This window comes from Ambystoma mexicanum, chromosome 7q (assembly GCF_040938575.1).
Source record: "Ambystoma mexicanum isolate Mex_15411 chromosome 7q, UKY_AmexF1_1, whole genome shotgun sequence".
NCBI lineage: Eukaryota > Metazoa > Chordata > Amphibia > Caudata > Ambystomatidae > Ambystoma > Ambystoma mexicanum.
Window position 1 is genome coordinate 950,371,016 of NC_090941.1, and position 17,839 is coordinate 950,388,854.

The window sequence follows — 17,839 nt, forward strand, 5'->3', positions numbered from 1 at the left end:
GGACAAAACATGATCTTTTGGTGGACCGAAAATCACTTGTGGGGAGGGAAAGTGGGTGGAGGGTAGGGGAGGGTACAGCTACTAATATTTCTATGAAGATATGGTATAAACAATTGATAGCTACAAAAAAAGTGGAAGTGGGTGAGGAGAAGTGGGAATCATTAAGGTGAGTGGTTCAGACTAAAGCTGTGACAGGTTTGGCATACAGTGATCAATAAAATCAAATGTGGTGGTCTAGAACCTCTGAACCCATCTGTGAGGACTGGAAGCTTGGACACTTGCAGCTCCCTAATCCAAGGAGATATCAACCACTAATCCTATGAGATAGGACGTCCAACAAGCAATGATTACCCAATCACTTGAAGTAGTTGTTGACCACTCTAGTCTTTCCTGGTCTAGAGATCGGGAAAGCAGTGAACAAGGCACCCAGACCAGACAGGTTACCAATATAATTATGCAATCATGAACCCGATTTATTGATCCAGTTTTCAAATTAATTGAATTAATCCTTCAATTTTCAGTGCAGTAAGCAACAGACAGAAGGCTTTTTCCATATTTAAAAAGGCAATGAAGCGTGTCTATCTAGCTATCGACTCATCTCTTTGCTTGACACATTGTCGATGGTCTATAGTAATAGCTTGCTTGATTACTCTGCAGGATTCATCACTCTTCTCCCACACTCTTCTCTTTATTAGCTACTTCCACCCCCATTACTACACACTAGTCACCCTCTCACCTTCACTCCACTACGACTTCCAACTCTATGCTACTACTACTCCACACCCCTACTACTCCACCTCTGCACTACTACTCCCACACCACTACTCTCACCTCCAAACTACTACACTTCTGCCTCTATGCCGCTACTTCTCCACCCCATCTTCTCAATCACCCTTCATCCACTCCCTACCCTCACTTCTTTCACTCACACTATTCACGTACACTCCAGGCTACTTTCCACCATCCTTCCGCTTTCTGGTCTTTCAGTCTGCCTCCTCCTACTCTTATGATCTTACCCGAATAACCCACACTTTCCTGTGTTCAGTTGATCCTTTTAATAGTCATTCCTGCCCCCATTGGCTCACCCCTCTGGGTTCCGTGGGCCAAACCTTCCCTGCTTTCCCCACCCAGGACGTGTTGTAAGCAGTAAAGCACATTAAGAAGGTTCTAAGACCCGCCCCTTTGTCTCGTGTCAGTCTGCCACGGATCAGCAATGGTAAGCCTGCTAATATAAAGGGTCCAGTGTGTGTGAATGTTCAAGGTATTTATCAAGCAGTCTATATCAGCAAGCCATTTTTCAGATTGGTTGCTGCTGAGTAGTTGCTCTGGCAAACACAGCTGAAGGTCTCGTTTTGAAAGCTGATCTGCAGTATATTGTGGCCATTGTGCAGCATGGCTGCCAGTGTACCATACACTCGCTGACCCTCTGTTTGTACTCACTTGTACAGTGTCTTGCATGAATTCCAGGGGGTTATATTGTCGACTGCGTTGTAATTGAATTGGGTATCTCCCGAGTGGCTTTTGTGGGCTGCCTACTCTTTGGTGCACCACTAGGGCTACTGGTAATGGTTGCTTTCTAGAAGAGGGAGATCAAAAGAATGACCAGCGGGGGCGTGGCCAACTGCGATGAGATGCAGACGTGAGTCCCTTCGGCTCCCGCGCTATATATCCTGGAGATACAGCCTGATAATGTGAACGCCAATTGCTTCAAAGGACACCATGCGAAAGATGACCTTCTGCGGCATGTCTGGGTGAAACTGGGGAGCTGTGGACATCTACTGTGCGGAATACTCGCACTCTGAAACTTGGTGAGGCGAAAGGGGCCTTGCGGACAAGATGGCCGCCAACTGACTTTCGTGCCCGCGGCTGTGAGGCTGCGCTGGCGGGGGCTGGAGAGGTGGCTCTGGTGCCGAGGTTGAAAGCGAAGGAGCGGCACCGACAGCGACCGCCTTGGTGCTCTGGAAAAGGGATTACCCACGTCCGCCCGACCAGCTGGGAGTCCCCCCCCTGCGTTGCCGTGGGAGCCCTGATAATACGACCCTGTACGCAGCGGCGGGAGGCGGTAGCGCCGGCCGCGGGACCCGTGAGGCGGAGGGACCGCTATCTAGGCTGGACGCCGGAGAGGCGATCGCGCCTGGTACACCAGCCCTGCCGCGCAGTTGTTGGCACCAGAGATAGAGATAGTCTCTCCAGACATGAGGGGCTGCCCGCGGTTCTAGACGGCCCTGCGGGTGGTGCCCGTGGTGGCCGCAGACGTATGAAGCCCTCGGAGGGGTGGGGAGCGGTGCCCTTCCCCGTGCCCGGGATCTGGATTCTGGCTCCTGGCCCCGGCTGCAGCGGCTCCTGTGGGAGCGGAGCATGGCGGCTAGCGAGGCTCTGCTGCTGCGTGTGAGCGGCACCCCGGCCCTCCCAGCAGAGTGGGGGGAAACAAGCAAATAAACACAAGAGTACACACCGCACTGGTGTTGCCCCGTGGAGGACTGGCGGCGACCTTGTAGTTCAGAGTGGATGGGGCCTGCGAGCGACGGACCATAATACCAAGGTACAGCACAGCATATCCTGTCCCCCCACCCCGGGTCCCTGCCCAACCGGGTAGGGCGGAACTGGAATTGGGTCCACCACCGGGGATAACGTGTGGCGTGTGCCAGGCTAGCCACAAGCAGTCCAAAATAGGGGGAGAGGCGACCAACCCGCACGCCTGAGACTTTGCGGAACTGATTGGGGTGAGGGATCAAACACTGTGCTGAATTGATCTGCTGCAATACAGGACTGTTCACTACCTGGCGCGGTGCGGGCGACACTGGGCCTGAAACTGATATACTAAACTACCCCAGGTCACTTTGATTGGCGGACCTACCGCAAAGCATTCCTGTTGTCCAAAACCAAGGGAGGTACCCACCAGCGACACACAGATAGCCTAAGGGGCTGACAAGCCGGTCTTAAGGGGACACCTGCTGGTGTTGCTGAAGGAAGCGGCTTGGGACCGGAACCCACGGAACGCCTACGAGCGCACAACAACCATCAAGTTCCTCTGTACCCCCGACAACCCTTCTCCCATCGGGACCAGGATAGTCCCACTGGTCTATTTTCACGAGGCCGCGGCTGGATCGACCCGACATGAACCCAAGGGGTCCCTTGGTGGAAATATCGCTAAAGGGACCCCACTGCTGGATTGCTAGGCAGCCACGGGTAAAGATAAAACGCAGAAGCCTATCCTGCAGAATAGGATCAAACAATACGCAGTGCCATCATCACAACATGCTGATCCTCAACCACAACTCTCCAAGGAGGCGGAAGCCGCACACACGAGCACCGATTCTCTGGACCGTCCCTAGTGCTTCCAAGACTGCAGGAGACGGGAGGTAGGCCTGGCACTGTGGTAATAATAAGACAGCTCTGCAGCTCTGCCGCAGCACGGCCGGGATGTGGTCAATCCAGCGGACACTGCCAAAGCTCTTGGCAGGAACACTGTAATTAAGCCACAACTCCCGAACCGGGATGCGACCATGGGCAAAGAAAAGGCGAAGAAGCCCAATATGCAGAATAGAATTGAACAGTACACTGAGCCCTCGTCACAACAGATGGATTCCCCAGCGCTGCACTCTGAGGGGATGGAGGTCGAGCATACGCTTTCACTTAAAGACGTCATGGCCGCCATTGCAGACTCCCGTTCATCTATGGAGCAGAAGATGGACTGCATAAGCCTTGATGTCTCCCTCCTTAGACACGACCTCCAGAAACTGTCTGCGCGCACTGGGGAGGCAGAACAGTGATCGCAACAACATAAGATGGGCTACACACTGCAACAACAACTCCGTGGAGTCTCGGCTACACTCAAGACGCTAGAGGCCAAGGTGGAGGAGGGCGAAGGAAGGTCCAGGCGTAATAACGTCTGCATCCTTGGTATCCCGGAGAAGGAGGAAGGGCCCTGCATGGAACTCCTTCTGGAACAACTAGTAGCGGACCTGTTCGACTTGCAATCCTTCTCAAAATTCTTCTCTATCGAGAGAGCGCATCAAATGCCCACGGGTAGACCACTGCCCGGCGCTCCCCCACGCACTGTGATCGCGAGGTTCTTAAACTACCGAGACTGGGATGCACTTTTACAACTTGCAAGAACCAAGGGCACAACCACATTCAATGGATCCAGACTGGCCTTTTTCCCTGACTACACCAGGGAAGTGCAGAAGGCGAGACAGTCCTTTGGGAAACTTAAGAAACAACTGCAAGCATTGGGGGTGAAGTATGGCTTCTTATTCCCTGCACAATAAAAAATGTATCACAAAGGCACGACGGTCCACTTCGACGATCCCGGGGAGGCATGGCGCTGGGCGGAACAGCACATTGAAGGGGACTGGTCCACACCCTGAGGCAACAGAAATAGAAACCCCAGACCACTGCCGGGGCAGCGTCCCAGGCTGGATCGACCACCATTGCCTGATCCGCCGGAAGATGGGTGATGGGCCTCCGCCTTGAACCATGCTGAGGGCTTCGCCGACTGGTCGGTGGGCACCCAATATGTGGTCACCGACGTAGCGGAGTCACAGGGCCACCAAAGGCGATTTCACATATTTACATTGCGGTAAGCGGGGGATTGCTACCCTCCCACTTGGGAGTTTGAGAAGGGGGAAATCACCACCACAACACCCACTCCATCCCCCTTTAGTAAGGGCTGTTAATGCTGACACTCTACCTTCTTTGATTGTCAGCAATGTTGGGTCGACAGGTACTTCAAGTTGGGGTGGAGTATTGGGAGGGGCAGGGAGGAGTTAGTTGGGGGAAGTTTTTTGTTATTTCTGGACCGTCCCTCCCTGGTAATTCTCAAGGGATGGTGAAGTTCCTGACCAGTTGGGACCGCACCACACACAGACAGCGCTTCAGACCTCAATCGCTGTCTCTCTTGCACCGTATGGTCACACACCGCACAGACCAGGGCTGCACCCCTGCGGGAAGCTTGCCTACCCCTCTGATACTTATACCAGATGCCACTTGGCCAATCTCATCCATCCATGTCTACGCGCTCCAGCTCCCTTACTGTCCTCATCTGGAACGTGAATGGGATGGGCTCCACGATCAAAAGACGTCTGGTCAAGCAGCTACTCTCCAGACACTCCCCCCGACGTGGCCTTGCTCACTGAAACACACCTTGCGGGGGCACACTGTACATTTTTTCTGCGTACCAACTATAGGACCGCTTTCCATGCGGGATATACCATGGGGTCCAGGGGCACTCTAATTCTTATACATAAACGAGTCCCGTTTGTCTTGCAGACGCTAGAGCAGGACCCCCGTGGGCGTTACGTGATGGCGCTTGGGACACTCCAGGGGGAAACATTTAGACTTGTCTCAATTTACTCCCCACCTGGGCTGGGACAGGAACTCCTCGATGACCTGACCTCTTTGATGTGTAGGCACCAGCTGGACAAGTGGTTTCTGGGGGGCGATTTCAATGATGTCATGTTTAACACCCTAGATCGCTCCCACCTTAGACAACGCAACCCGAACCTCCCCACGAAGCTGTCCAACTTTGTGTCTGCCCTGGGTCTTGGTGATGTATGGCGGGAACTTTATCCGGGAACCAGAGGTTATTTGTTCCACTCCGGGGCCCATGGCTCCCTTTCCAGGCTTGATTATGTATTTGTTCCGCACATAGACCTCTTTAGAATACTCTCGGCAGACTGGCTCCCTCGGGGGGGGGGGGGTTTCGGACCACTCCTCTCCTGGTGGAGTTGCAGCTGCAAGGAGCAACCCCCCCCCCTAGAACGTGGCGATTGAATGCTTACTATCTGAGTTGCCCGGATTTGGTGGACCGCCTCACGGAAGTCTCGACTGAGTACTTCGAGATTAATGATACTGGCGACGATGACCCGATAGTGTTGTGGGAGGCTTACAAGACCGTGCTGCTGGGAGAGATAATCTCCTGGACAGCGAATAGAAGAAAGGAGAGGCTCCGGAAGATAGTTGAGGCAGAGGCGGAGGTAACCCACCGAGAGAACGAACACACCCTGGACCCTACCCCACAGACCCATATGTCCCTTCAACGGGCCACTGAATGCCTCCGAAACCTTGTGTTAGACAACCCCAAACAGGTCCACTGGGAATCTAGAGCTAGGATATATGAGTTGGGAGATAAAGCCGGGAAGATGCTGGCTTGGCTGGAGAGGAGGGACAAGGGTCGGCGCCTGGTCCGTGAAATCATTACCCCGCAGGGTGAGATCTGTCGGTCAGATGCTGAAATAGCAGAAGCCTTTGCCCAATTCAATGCTGATCTATAACAGGCCCCAGATCTACTGTTGGACCAGACCCTCCTTGATGGTATCAGTGCAGCAACAGGAGATGCTGGACTGTGATCTTTCTGAGGCCGAGTTGGTAGCAGCCCTTGGACAGCTGCAGCCAGGGAAAACCCCGGGCCCAAACGGGTTCCCGATAGAAACCTGGCAGAAACTGGGGGGTAATATATAGCACCTCCCCTGCATCAGATGCTGCTGGCCGCGCTAGAGCGGGGCTTCCTCCCGGACGACCTATGTAAGGCTACCATAGTGGTTATCCCCAAACCAGATAAACCCTAAGAGCAATGTGCCTCTTATAGGCCGATCTTGTTAATTAATGGTGAAGCCAAGGTCCTGGCTAAGCTCCTGGCTAACCGACTCCAACTGGTAGCGGATACACTCATACATCCAGACCAGTGTGGCTTTATGCCGCATAAATCAACCCGGATGAATATACACCGACTCCACCTGGCGCTAGAACGGGCCCCCATCCTCGATACCTCATTGGCCTTGTTGGCAATTGATTTCGGAAAGGCATTTGATTCTATCCGTTGGGATAGCCTCTGGGAAATCATGACCCGTATGGGATTTGGAGAAGGCTTCCTGGGCTGGGTAAAATTGCTCTTTACAAACATCCGGGCAGATGTTAAAGTGAACGGGTGGACTTCCCAAGCCTTTCCCTTAGGTAGAGGCACTCGTCAGGGTGCCCCCTCTTCCCCCTCCTCTTCGCCCTCGCCATTGAACTGCTTGCACTGTGGTTTCGTCAGAGCGGGGCATGGATGGGATTTAATTGGCCCGAAGGACATGAGGATTGCATATCTCTCTATGCTGACGACCTACTACTGTACCTGGCTGACCCATCTCAGAGCTGCCCCATAGTAACTCAAATACTTGTCACTTACGGGGAATTCAGCGGGTTAAAATTAACTGGAAGAAATCGGTACTGTTTCCGGTGAAAGGAGGGGAACAGGCCGAGCTACCGAATTGTCCATACCAGCTTGAACGGCAGGGCTTTAAATACCTGGGGATCTGGGTAACACCCGACCTTACTAAGTATGCCATGCACAACCTCCAGCCGATCATGGATAGGCTGGTCAATGACGTCCACCACTGGAAGCCCCTCCCTCTAACCCTCATAGGGAGAGCCGCACTTTTTAAAATGATGTCATTACCAAGATTCCTTTGTCTTGCAGAATGCCCCGCTTACGATCCCCGCCCCTGAATTCAACCGTATAGAAACCCTCCTTGGGGAACTCATCTTGGGGGGGAGGCCACTCACGTATTGCATTAAGTACCTTGCAGAGGTCCGTCTGGGAGGGTGAGATTGGCGTACCCAGTCTCCAAACCTACTACTGGGCCTCACAACGCTCGGTGGTCAAAGACCTACTCCATGGGGACCGGGCGCTACCTCGCATTAGGGCAGAAGTGGAACTCATGCAGGGTACGTACCCACTGCAGGCGCTATATCATTCTCTGTGAAGGCCCCACCCTCCCCCCAGCTTACAATCAAGGCTCACATCGCCACTATCTGGAGACAGGCACACGTGTTTGTCGGGTGGGGGAATAAAATAACAGCAGCACAACCTTAATTGCAAAATAGCAAGCTAAAGAAAATCGAGAAACTCGAACCATGGCCACGCTGGGTGAGAGTGGGAATTCTGAGGGTTGAAGATATCCTTAAAGATGGGAAACTAACCTCATTTGAAGACGTGCAGTGTAGATTTCAACTGCCCAGCACCGAGCGATATCACTTCACACAATTAACCATTGCCCTCCGAACCCATATACCCTCAGATGACACAGTCCCCGATTACAGGCCGATAGAACGCAATATGCTGCCTGCGTATATCCCCCGCAAATGTACGTCCACTCTTTACAACGCCATCACGTCCTTTGCAACCCCCCGAGTTATTGGGATTAAAGGTCAAATGTGAAAGGGATGTGGGGGAAATAGACCCTGAGGACTGGATCCAGGTCCTAATGCACCCACGGGAGGTAGCCATTTCCACCAGACTTAGATTAGTGCAACTCAAAATCCTGCATAGGGTGTACTATCTTTCTTCGAACTATCTTACATGGCTGGAAGAGGGCAACAAGTCCGAACTGTCTCCGCTGTGCAGAGGAGGAAGGCACCTTTTACCACACACTCTGGTCATGGCCCCGGATCCGTGCCTACTGGAATGCATGCTGTACGGAATTGTCCAGGGCTCTTACTTGTCCTATTGAACTGGATCCGAGGGTCCTAATTCTGGGTGTACCGAATATATCTGACTCTAATAAATCGGAAAAATTGCTGGTTGAACACTGCGATGGCCCTGGTGAAACACAATATTGCGCAAAAATAGGGAGTGTCTGACCCTCCGACACTGGAACAATGGATGCTTGACATGGACTTGTGTGCCATGATGGAGCACCGGGTCTATGGCCTAAGAGGATGCCCGAATAAAGCATCTAAAATATGGGGGAAATGGGAACAAACTGGGCCTCGACATCCAGGGACAGTGCTGATCTCTGCATGAATGAATGGATGGAGGGTGGGACGGGGAGATCGCGACCCAAGGTGATGAGAGATATTAATAATGCTAAATGGACTTGTGACTGAAGGTGCTGTCCTGGGGTGCTTTTAATTTTTGTTGTCCCCTTTTTCGCTGCTTTGTTGTTCTCGGCCCCCGGTTTGGTGGCTGCCTTGCTTATGTTATAAAATACAATAAAATGTTTTACCAACAAAAAAAAAAAATACAAAAAAAAAAAGAATGACCAGCATATTGAGCGGTACTGTATTAAAGTATGTTGTCATATAGGGGATGGAACATTGACTGGTGCTCTCCCAACTGTCACATTCCCCCTCTTGGTTAGGAATGGGCATGGCTTCCACCTTGGTAGGCCTCCTACTCCATGCTGAGAGGATTCCCCATCCCTTCTTGACCGGGTCATGGGACTGACCCTGTCACAGATTGCAATGTTTCAATTGCCAGTGCAAAAAGTGAGGGGCTGGTGGCATCCCACCTTGACATCCGGGCTAACCTCAAATATAAACAACTCACACCCTGGCTTCACAAGTACCCAAATAAGACTTAAGGAGCATGCGTGAAAGATGATGCAAAGAGACTTTTAAACACTGAGCTTCAGAGCAAACTGAGCTCTGCAGTAGGCAGAGTAATGACGTGTAAGGATTTGGCATTCTATTCAGTGGCAAATCTACAATGGCCAGCAGTGGCAAAGCCAATAGGTCCTTATTTTCAAATCTATAGTGAGCCTTTTTTGTCCTGCAAGGGCTTTTCCAAAAATATGGAACCCCCTATATTTACAAAGCCAGGAACAATTGCTTTACCAATGCTTGTATGCCATGCTGATGTCTCAGCATTGATATATCCTAGATCTGAGGTTCTTAATTTCATATTAAAGTATTATAGCTCTGGTATTGCGTTGTTAAAATGCATGTTGTTCTTGCTTAATAGAAGAATACATTATTGTAATCTTGAATGGGGAACTCGCTGCATGGTTTTAATGGTGTGTAAATAATTAAAGGATATGCAGGAATTACGTGGGCTTCTCTCCCCTTCGAAGACACAGCGCACCTTGGTTCTTAAGTGAGGCCCCTTCGGCGGAACTTGCTGCCCTTTCAATGGTCTTTCCTTCATTGTCTTTAAAATGCCTCACCATCACAAATGGATGTTTGAGTGACGCATAGTAGAGAAATCAATACTTCTATGGCCATCTAGCACTAATAGACAGCAGTGAGGATATTTTATTAATAACATACACTGCTTTACATATGGCTTCACACAACTAGTACTTGTGTCTCTATGCAATCCACACATGCTTGATTTTAAAACATTTACTCTTGACCTACAAAACACTTTGTTTTGTCTAATCCCTGTATACATTTGCCTACATTAAGTAGAATTTATCAAGCAGCCACAACATTGATCTAGAACTTAAACAGAACAGCCATATATTTCGTAAGGATATCCTGTCTTCTAATGCATTGTTGGTAGTACTTAGTTTAAAAACTCCCATGGGCTGCCCATTATTGCTGAGTTGAAAAATCAGAGCATTTGTGTTGTCCTACTATAATGTAATTAACCGCGTCACACTAAACGCATGTGTTCAAATAGCAAGTTTCTACCCAAGGAGCAACAGTCTGTTTGGATAGAACCCTTTTAGGAATGTTATCTTATATTTATAGCACAAAAAAGGCAATATACTTGCACAGTAAATATACAAAATGACATCACATAGATTCAAAGTAATTGCAGTTTAAACAAATCTGAACCTTTGTAGGATTTATGTCAATGGATTTTCAATAGCACCTCTTTTGCCATTTGTGCGGCCTCTTTGTATTTTATTTTAATTAGAAAAATTACTAAGAATGTTTTTTGAACTATTTGAGAAATCAAAGCTACGTAGGTGTTGTCATCGGCTCCTCACATAGTGAATACCACAATCCACTTGGGATCATGGTTTTGGCTTCATGGAATATTGTGTTTTGTGGATGTAGCTGGTCTGCACTTTCAGCACCTGGCGCTGCCATAGATCTTTGATTGGCTTACAAATTTATTAGGTCTTAGACTGTTTTGCTTTGCTTGGCAGCCACACCATTTTACCTTGAAACTGTGCCTGCAGGAGAAGTTGGTGCAGAGATCTTATAAATCTAGGCTTTCATTTATTTTGATTAAACGGGGAACAAATGTCTAAGACCGTGAATTTTCAAATATCCACCATTAACAAAACAGATGCATCTGTAGAGCACATGTCACTCGCTCTGTGGTCTCTTGGCGCGGTAGGTGCAATGACAAATGTCACATGGTTTTCGTCTCTGTGAACTCCTTTTTTCAACCTCTGAAGGAAAAAGGGGGGCTGAGCGGACCTGACCGAATTCAAATCTGTGACCATGAGGTCAAAAAGCAGATCCCTGGAGTGCATGCACCAGCCAACAGAGCTACAGGCCATTTGGTTTGTCATGCAACAAATAAATTACATCATTAGTCGGCAAAGAACCTATAAAAATTAGTGCAGTTTTTAGTCAAACTCTGAAAATCAGACCTTCACGAGATTGAAATAGTGGAATGCCCATTTTTAGTGGATGCAAAGCTACAACATCCTGAAAACTTGCAGCTGCAACAGTGATGTCAATAAAAAAACATCACAATCACAACACAGTAAAATAAATACACAAGCCAAAACTTCAGAAATACACAGGAAACACGGTTCTATGTTATAATGTCGCGGCCTAAAATGCTGCCGCTTTAAATGCATTATAAAACCATAACCCGCATATAGATGGAGAAGGACCACTAGTGCACAAAGTGTTTGCCTAAGGGCATTATTATGTGGAGTGAGCATACATGAGCCACAGGTTTAAGACCTAGATAATTCTGTTATGAGACTGAGATTTGTCTGGATAGGATTATGGTTCCAGATAAGATTGAGTTGTGGGTATTTTACTCCCTATTTTCCATGTTAGAGGTATTTGCCTTCTAAGGGAGTAAAGGTGTCTGGTATTCCGCTTATCTGTAGGGCTGGCTATGAGATTCACAAATTAATGCAAAACCAATCGATAGGCTAGTAAACCTAAGAAAGGTTTAAATCCCTTGTACGATAAAGCAAACTATTGAGGGTGTATGAATAGGTGTTGTGTAATGTACAGTTCTCTTGATGCAGCACTAAATACTGAATGCAGGCTCACCATTTTCAAGTTTGCAAGCTACTATCCAGCCATATACAAATAGTCACTCGCTATCACAATTCTATACAGGCAGCACGCCGTTTTCACTCGCCAAGCGTCCACTTTTCCTACCTTGTGGTGATTGCCAATTTTGCACCATGCTGTATGTTGAACGTAGAATGTGTTGCTAAAGTGTGCTGAAGCTCATAAAAATTGGAGCATCTCTGTGCAGGTAATTTTCTGTGATGAAAAACGGGCTTTTATCGTGTTTTCACTGCGACAGGCTTCAGCCCTTCCCTATATTCGTTTTTCAAGAAAACCACCTTGTGGAAGAGTTTATTTGTTGAAACATCTTAACTTGTAGTTAGTTACTAGGTCTTGTAGCATAACTTTTGCCATTTGCTTTGCCTCTTGACGCCTTAGTGAGTTCCTTATTTCATCTTGCAGTGCATTCCCACTTTCCCTTTATTTTCTCTTACTAGATTTTAGGATATCATATGGGCAACACTTATGGGTTAGTGAGCTTGCACTACATACACCCTGTTGCATTGAATTTGGAGAGACTTGAAGAATGGCACTTCTAGTCATACTAAGCAAAGTATGCCACCTACGCATGATGCTCGCTTGATCTTTCTGCAAACCGAAAACCTATAAACCTTCTACAAAAACAAATTAAATTTCAATCAGCCGGCATCTCACAAGGGCTGCCTTTTTAGATGAGTTTGAACAATGCTCAGGTACCACTAAAATGAGACGTCCAAGGGATTTATTCCTCAGATCCTGCAAAAACAGATGAACAATTTCAATAATTGACTTGAACCCTCTTCATGTTGACTCTTAAGAATGTAGGCCGGCAAGGTAGCCTTTGCCTGTAGCCTGGGACAAAGGAGCTTCAATTCATTTGAGCATGTCTGGTCCAATGACATCAGATCGATCCTGTGTTGGGACCACCATAGATCCCATGGGAGTGGAGCGGGAAGGTGACTGTTTGGGAGGTGACAGGAGGTGGATTGCTGTATAGCTTGGCCTCGGACATAAGCCCTTTGGGATTCGTGAGGAGAGGGCATAGACGAGGACAGTAAGGGTTGAGGCTAATAAATGACGATGATAGAGTGGCTGGCGAACCAGTTGCATTATAATATGGAGAGGAAAAGGAAAAAAGGGTAGCACAGACTGACTGGGCAGGCAATTGTATGATTCCAAAACTGGAGGTTGCCATAAAGCTCTGACTGCATTGGGATCGATTGCCTCAACAGTTTCTGTGATTCTCATTGTGCATGTGGGTTTTCTTCACGACGTTTCACCTCTGGTGGGTGTAATCCCCGGGCTGTGAGGAAAATTGAACACAGTGAACTCCCCCAAACATTTCAGCTTGTGCCAGCGCAAAAAATGGCCAGTTTGAGATTGGAGCCATGAACCTGGTTATTTTTTGTTTTGTTTTGAGTTTAACATAACAGAACTACAACATGCCCCCACCACTCCAACCCCTCCCACCTGGTACATGTTGATGCGATTGTTAATTGAACGAGAAAGGAGAAAAAAAAAAACAGAAGCCATACAGTGTTCAGGATATTCCCAGTAGGCGTAGTCTTTGAGGGCAATATTGTTCAGCGTAATCACCATGGAGAAAGTCTAGAATGGTTGTCCATTATGTCATAAACTTGCTTTGGTTCTCCTTGAATTGTGTATGTTACCCACTCCATCGAGTCGTATTCCGAAAGTTTCTGTATCCAGTCCAGATTTCCACTTCCTTGCTATTACCAATAGGGCTGCTAACCTGAGAATAGTATAGGCCTTCCGGCGGTACTTCGGCCACTTTTTCTTGTCTGGCCCTGCCGCGCCTATCAGGACCTCAGCAAGTGGTCTCTCTCCCGAGAGGTTGAATATCTTTTGCATATGGTCCTCCACTTCTTCCCAGTACCCTTGTATTTTCGTGCACTAACTCCAAATATGAAGCCAGTCCCCCGTATCCCCACACTCCCTCCAGCATTTTTCTGACACTGACAAGGATATCCTGTGTAGCCGTGTGGGTGTGTAGTGCCACTGAAACATAGTTTTGAACCAGAATTCCCTGGCCTAGAGAGACCATGTCAGTTGTGGGATATCGGACTAGAGAGGTCCAGAGTTTGTCCTCAAAGGGCGCCCCTATTGTGTGTTCCCATCTGACCTGGTAGGGAGGAGTGTTGGGTGGATCTTGTCTGTAAGAATGTTGCACAGGCTAGATATCAAGTGTTTATTGCCTGGGTGTGAGGTTGTGTATCTTTCGAACAGTGTCGAGGGTCATGTGGTGACTTGTTTGATAGGAGGGGCCATCAGCCAGTGGCACACTTGAAAATATTGGAACCTCTGTGATTCCAGTAAGCCTATTTCTACCTTACATTGAGTAAAGTGTTTGACGTTGAAACATATTGTGTATTTTGGTGCATTCCACGGTTCTCCAGTGTGCGAAGGACGCCTGCTGAATACCCGGGTTGACCTGGGGGTTGGCGAGTGTTGGGGAGAAGGGAAAGGGGAATGTTATAATGTGGTGTTGTCTGATTGCCTAGTCCCATGTGTCTTCTACAAGTTTCATAATTTCGCTGCAGTGAATGTTCCACGGCCTGTTCTGCCTGTTGAGCCATAATGCTTCCCCCTTCCGCTGGCCTACTAGCTATGTCTCCATTTGTCCCCACCTTTTATTCAAGCTCTCCAAAAACCTATTCATACGTCATTGTGCGGGCCTGTAGTATTCTCTGAAGTTTGGGAGACCCAAGCCCCCTCTATTTGGGGGGAGCAATTCAGCGCAATCTGCTGGGGTTTATTCTTCCAAATGTAGTGACGGGATCTCGATAGGTAGGGAGGATCCAGAGTAACACAACCATTTTAATAGTGTTGACTCTACCTAATCACGTTATCGTGATTGGAGTCCATGTTTGAAGTTGACTCTGGATTTGGGCGAGAAGGGGTTGAAAGTCCGCCTTATATCATTCTCCGAGTGTGCGTGATGGATACCCCTAGAATTCGGATGATCCTTGGGACCCATTTCAGTTGCGTTGCTTCTTTGACTTTGGGCAGATCACCCTGGTCAATTGATGGATTTCGAATTTCCGACTTCAGGACATTAATTTTTAGTCCTGCCACTTGCCAACATTTCCTAACTCTGCAGGGAGTGAAGTTATCGAGTCTGTGATGGCCAGGACCATATCATCCACGTATGCCATCAGTGTGTGCTCATCCGCGCCGAAGCGAATACCTTCGATCGCTACCGACATGCAAATCTGTGTTAACAGGGACTCTAGGTGTAGTGCCTAGAAGATGAGGGGGGGGGGGGAGGGGAGGACAGGGGGCAGCCCTGCCTCGTGCCCCTCTGGAGGGGGACCAGGTGGGATAGCTGGCCATTTATCAGCAGTCTAGCTTTGGGATTAGCGTAGTTGGCCTGCACCATCACAATATATTTGGGTCCAAACCCATTGTTCGCGGGGTGTTGAAAAGGAAAGCCCATTCCACCCTGTCGAACGTTTTCTCTGCATGCAATGCGACCATCACTGCCTTGTCTCCTTTTGTGCTTACTTTTTCCAATATGTGGCAGACCTTCCGCAGGTTATCGAGGTTTTGACAATTTTTTATAAATCCCATTTGGTTGGGGTGAATTGGCATCGGCATCAAATATTCGATGCGGTACACCAGGACCTTAGTATATATCTTCGCATCCAAGTTCATGAGTGCTATTGGCTGGTATCACCCGCACTTGGGGAATAACATTATCTTTATCTCCTCCATGGTGGTCGTTACTTGGCCCACAGTAGCAAAAGAGTTGAACAGCTCGGTAAGAATGGGGCAACATTTTTTATAGAATGCTGCGGAGTAGTCATCTGCGCCTGGTGCTTTGTTTAGGGGAGGAGTCGCAATGGCCTTCTGAAGTTCTTCATGGGTAATGTCTGTTTCTAACTGGTCTCTCTACAGTGGGAATCGTTTTCAATGGAGTCGCCCGTAGATACTTGCGTTGGGGTTGTGGATCTGAGCGTTTAGATTTGTACAGGGTCGAATAGAAAGTGTGTAATTGTGCCATGATTTTGTCAGTTGTCGTTACTACGGTCTCACCCGGGCCCTCCACCCCGGGATGGTTTAGGTTGCGTTTTTATTTCTCAGTTGTCGTGCTAGTAGCGTATTCGCTTTGTTTGCTTTAATAATATCATATTTTTATCTGAGGAAGAGCAGGCTTTTTTCTGCGTGTTTCCTGTGTACAAGGTTTAATTTACCCCTTGCGTCCCTGTATTCCCTCTGGAGCCGCGTACGGCAGTCTGTCTCCATTTGCTTCATCATCGATCGGAGTTAGTTTTCAAGATCTGCTTCTACTTTCTTCCTTGGTTTGCCCCTGTGTGTAGCTACCGCAATAAGGTCACCCCTTATGGTTGCCTTAAAGGCCTCCCATTGGGTGGCGTGGCTGGTCTCCCCGCTGGGGTATAAGGAAAAATATTCTCATTTTTTAATTACCTGGTCTGCCAACAGTCACGCAGGAAATTTCCATGTCCAGAGAGTATTTCTAATGTTGGTAAGGGAGAGGCTGAGTGTTATCGGGCGTGGTCAGAAATGGTAATTGCATGAACTGAAATGTCAAAGATGTGCAAAATGAGTGTGGTCGAAGCCCAGATGTAACCGAGCCTAGAGAACAAATTGTGTACATGGGAGTAATGTGTGTATGCTACCTCGTTCCCTTTTAGCGCCTTCCGTACATCCTTAAGTGCCAGTTGTTCAAATTTGGAGTTGAGGGCTCTGGACGTCGGGGGCTGGGCATACTTAGCCTTCGTGCTTCTATCTTGCGCCGGGTTCCACGTAATGTTAGTCACCTAGCAGGATGGTCTCGCCCTCCCTAAATTGCTCTAAGCACGTCAGGACCGTTTGTAGAAAACTCTCTTGACCTGTATTCGGGGCATAGATTGAGGCTACCGGCAGGGTGAACTGACCCAGCTTAACAAGAACGAAAATATAGCTGCCTTCCTTATCTACTTGTGTGTTCACTATGGAAGCCTGGACACTAGATTTAAATTCTAAGAGCACCCCAATTGACTTCTTTTTTTGCATTGGCCTGGATAATTTGGGGATTTTGTCGTAGTTTTAACCTAGGCTGGTCCGGTCTTCTAATGTGCGTCTCCTTTAGGGCAAGTATGTCGGGCTGGTGTGTGGAGAGAAAGCGTTCTAATTTTTGCCTTTTTACTGGGGTATAAAGCCCCCTAACGTTAAGTGTCCAGCATTGGAATGTCCAGGTTTGTCAAAATATGCCAGCTGCTGGTAACCCCCCCCCCTTTTTTGCTCGTCTGTGTTATTGTCGTCAACATGTCCCTGTGTACCCCAAAACCCCCGTGATCTCGTCTTCATATTCTAACCTGAATATAATCGCCTGTGGGTTAAAGGTGATATGGGTCCCTCGGGGTGGCTGTTCTGAACTGCGGCAAGTGCCCTGTTTGGTGTGTGCTCTCTGCTGCAGGGGGTTCTGAACCCCTGTCCCTCCGTGGCAGTCCATGTCTGGCCGTCCCCCGGGACATTTTGTCCTCTCACGCTCTCCCAGATGGTGCACCTTGTCTGCCCCGTTATATTCTGGCATGTGCTGGGGGGTGGAGGCAGGTGGGCACCACACCACAGTACCACAGTGCCACAGCATGCGGGAGGTATACCTCGGTATGTCTGCCGTGTGGAGGAGCCCGTACCCGCTGTGTTGTAGCCGGGGCTGGCCCTGCACCAGTCACGCTGGGGGGAGTGTGGCGCGCACACCCACCTCCTCACTGCGTTCCACCTATCCAGATGCGGGCGGGTTTCTTCTTGGCTGCTTTGCGATGGCGTCCCCTCGCACTGTCCTTCAGGGGACCCTCGTCTCCCAGGAATTGGTGCTGCTGCCGGTCGGGAATGCTGCCACGTGGCCGGAGGT

At 48.9% G+C, this 17,839-nt stretch overlaps 1 protein-coding gene across 3 annotated transcripts in view; it reads left to right on the forward strand.

The window, feature by feature from the left end:
- PAK1 (p21 (RAC1) activated kinase 1) overlaps positions 1-17,839 on the forward strand; it is a 724,626-nt gene that overhangs the window by 599,970 nt on the left and 106,817 nt on the right. The gene's annotated exons all lie outside the window — the stretch shown is intronic.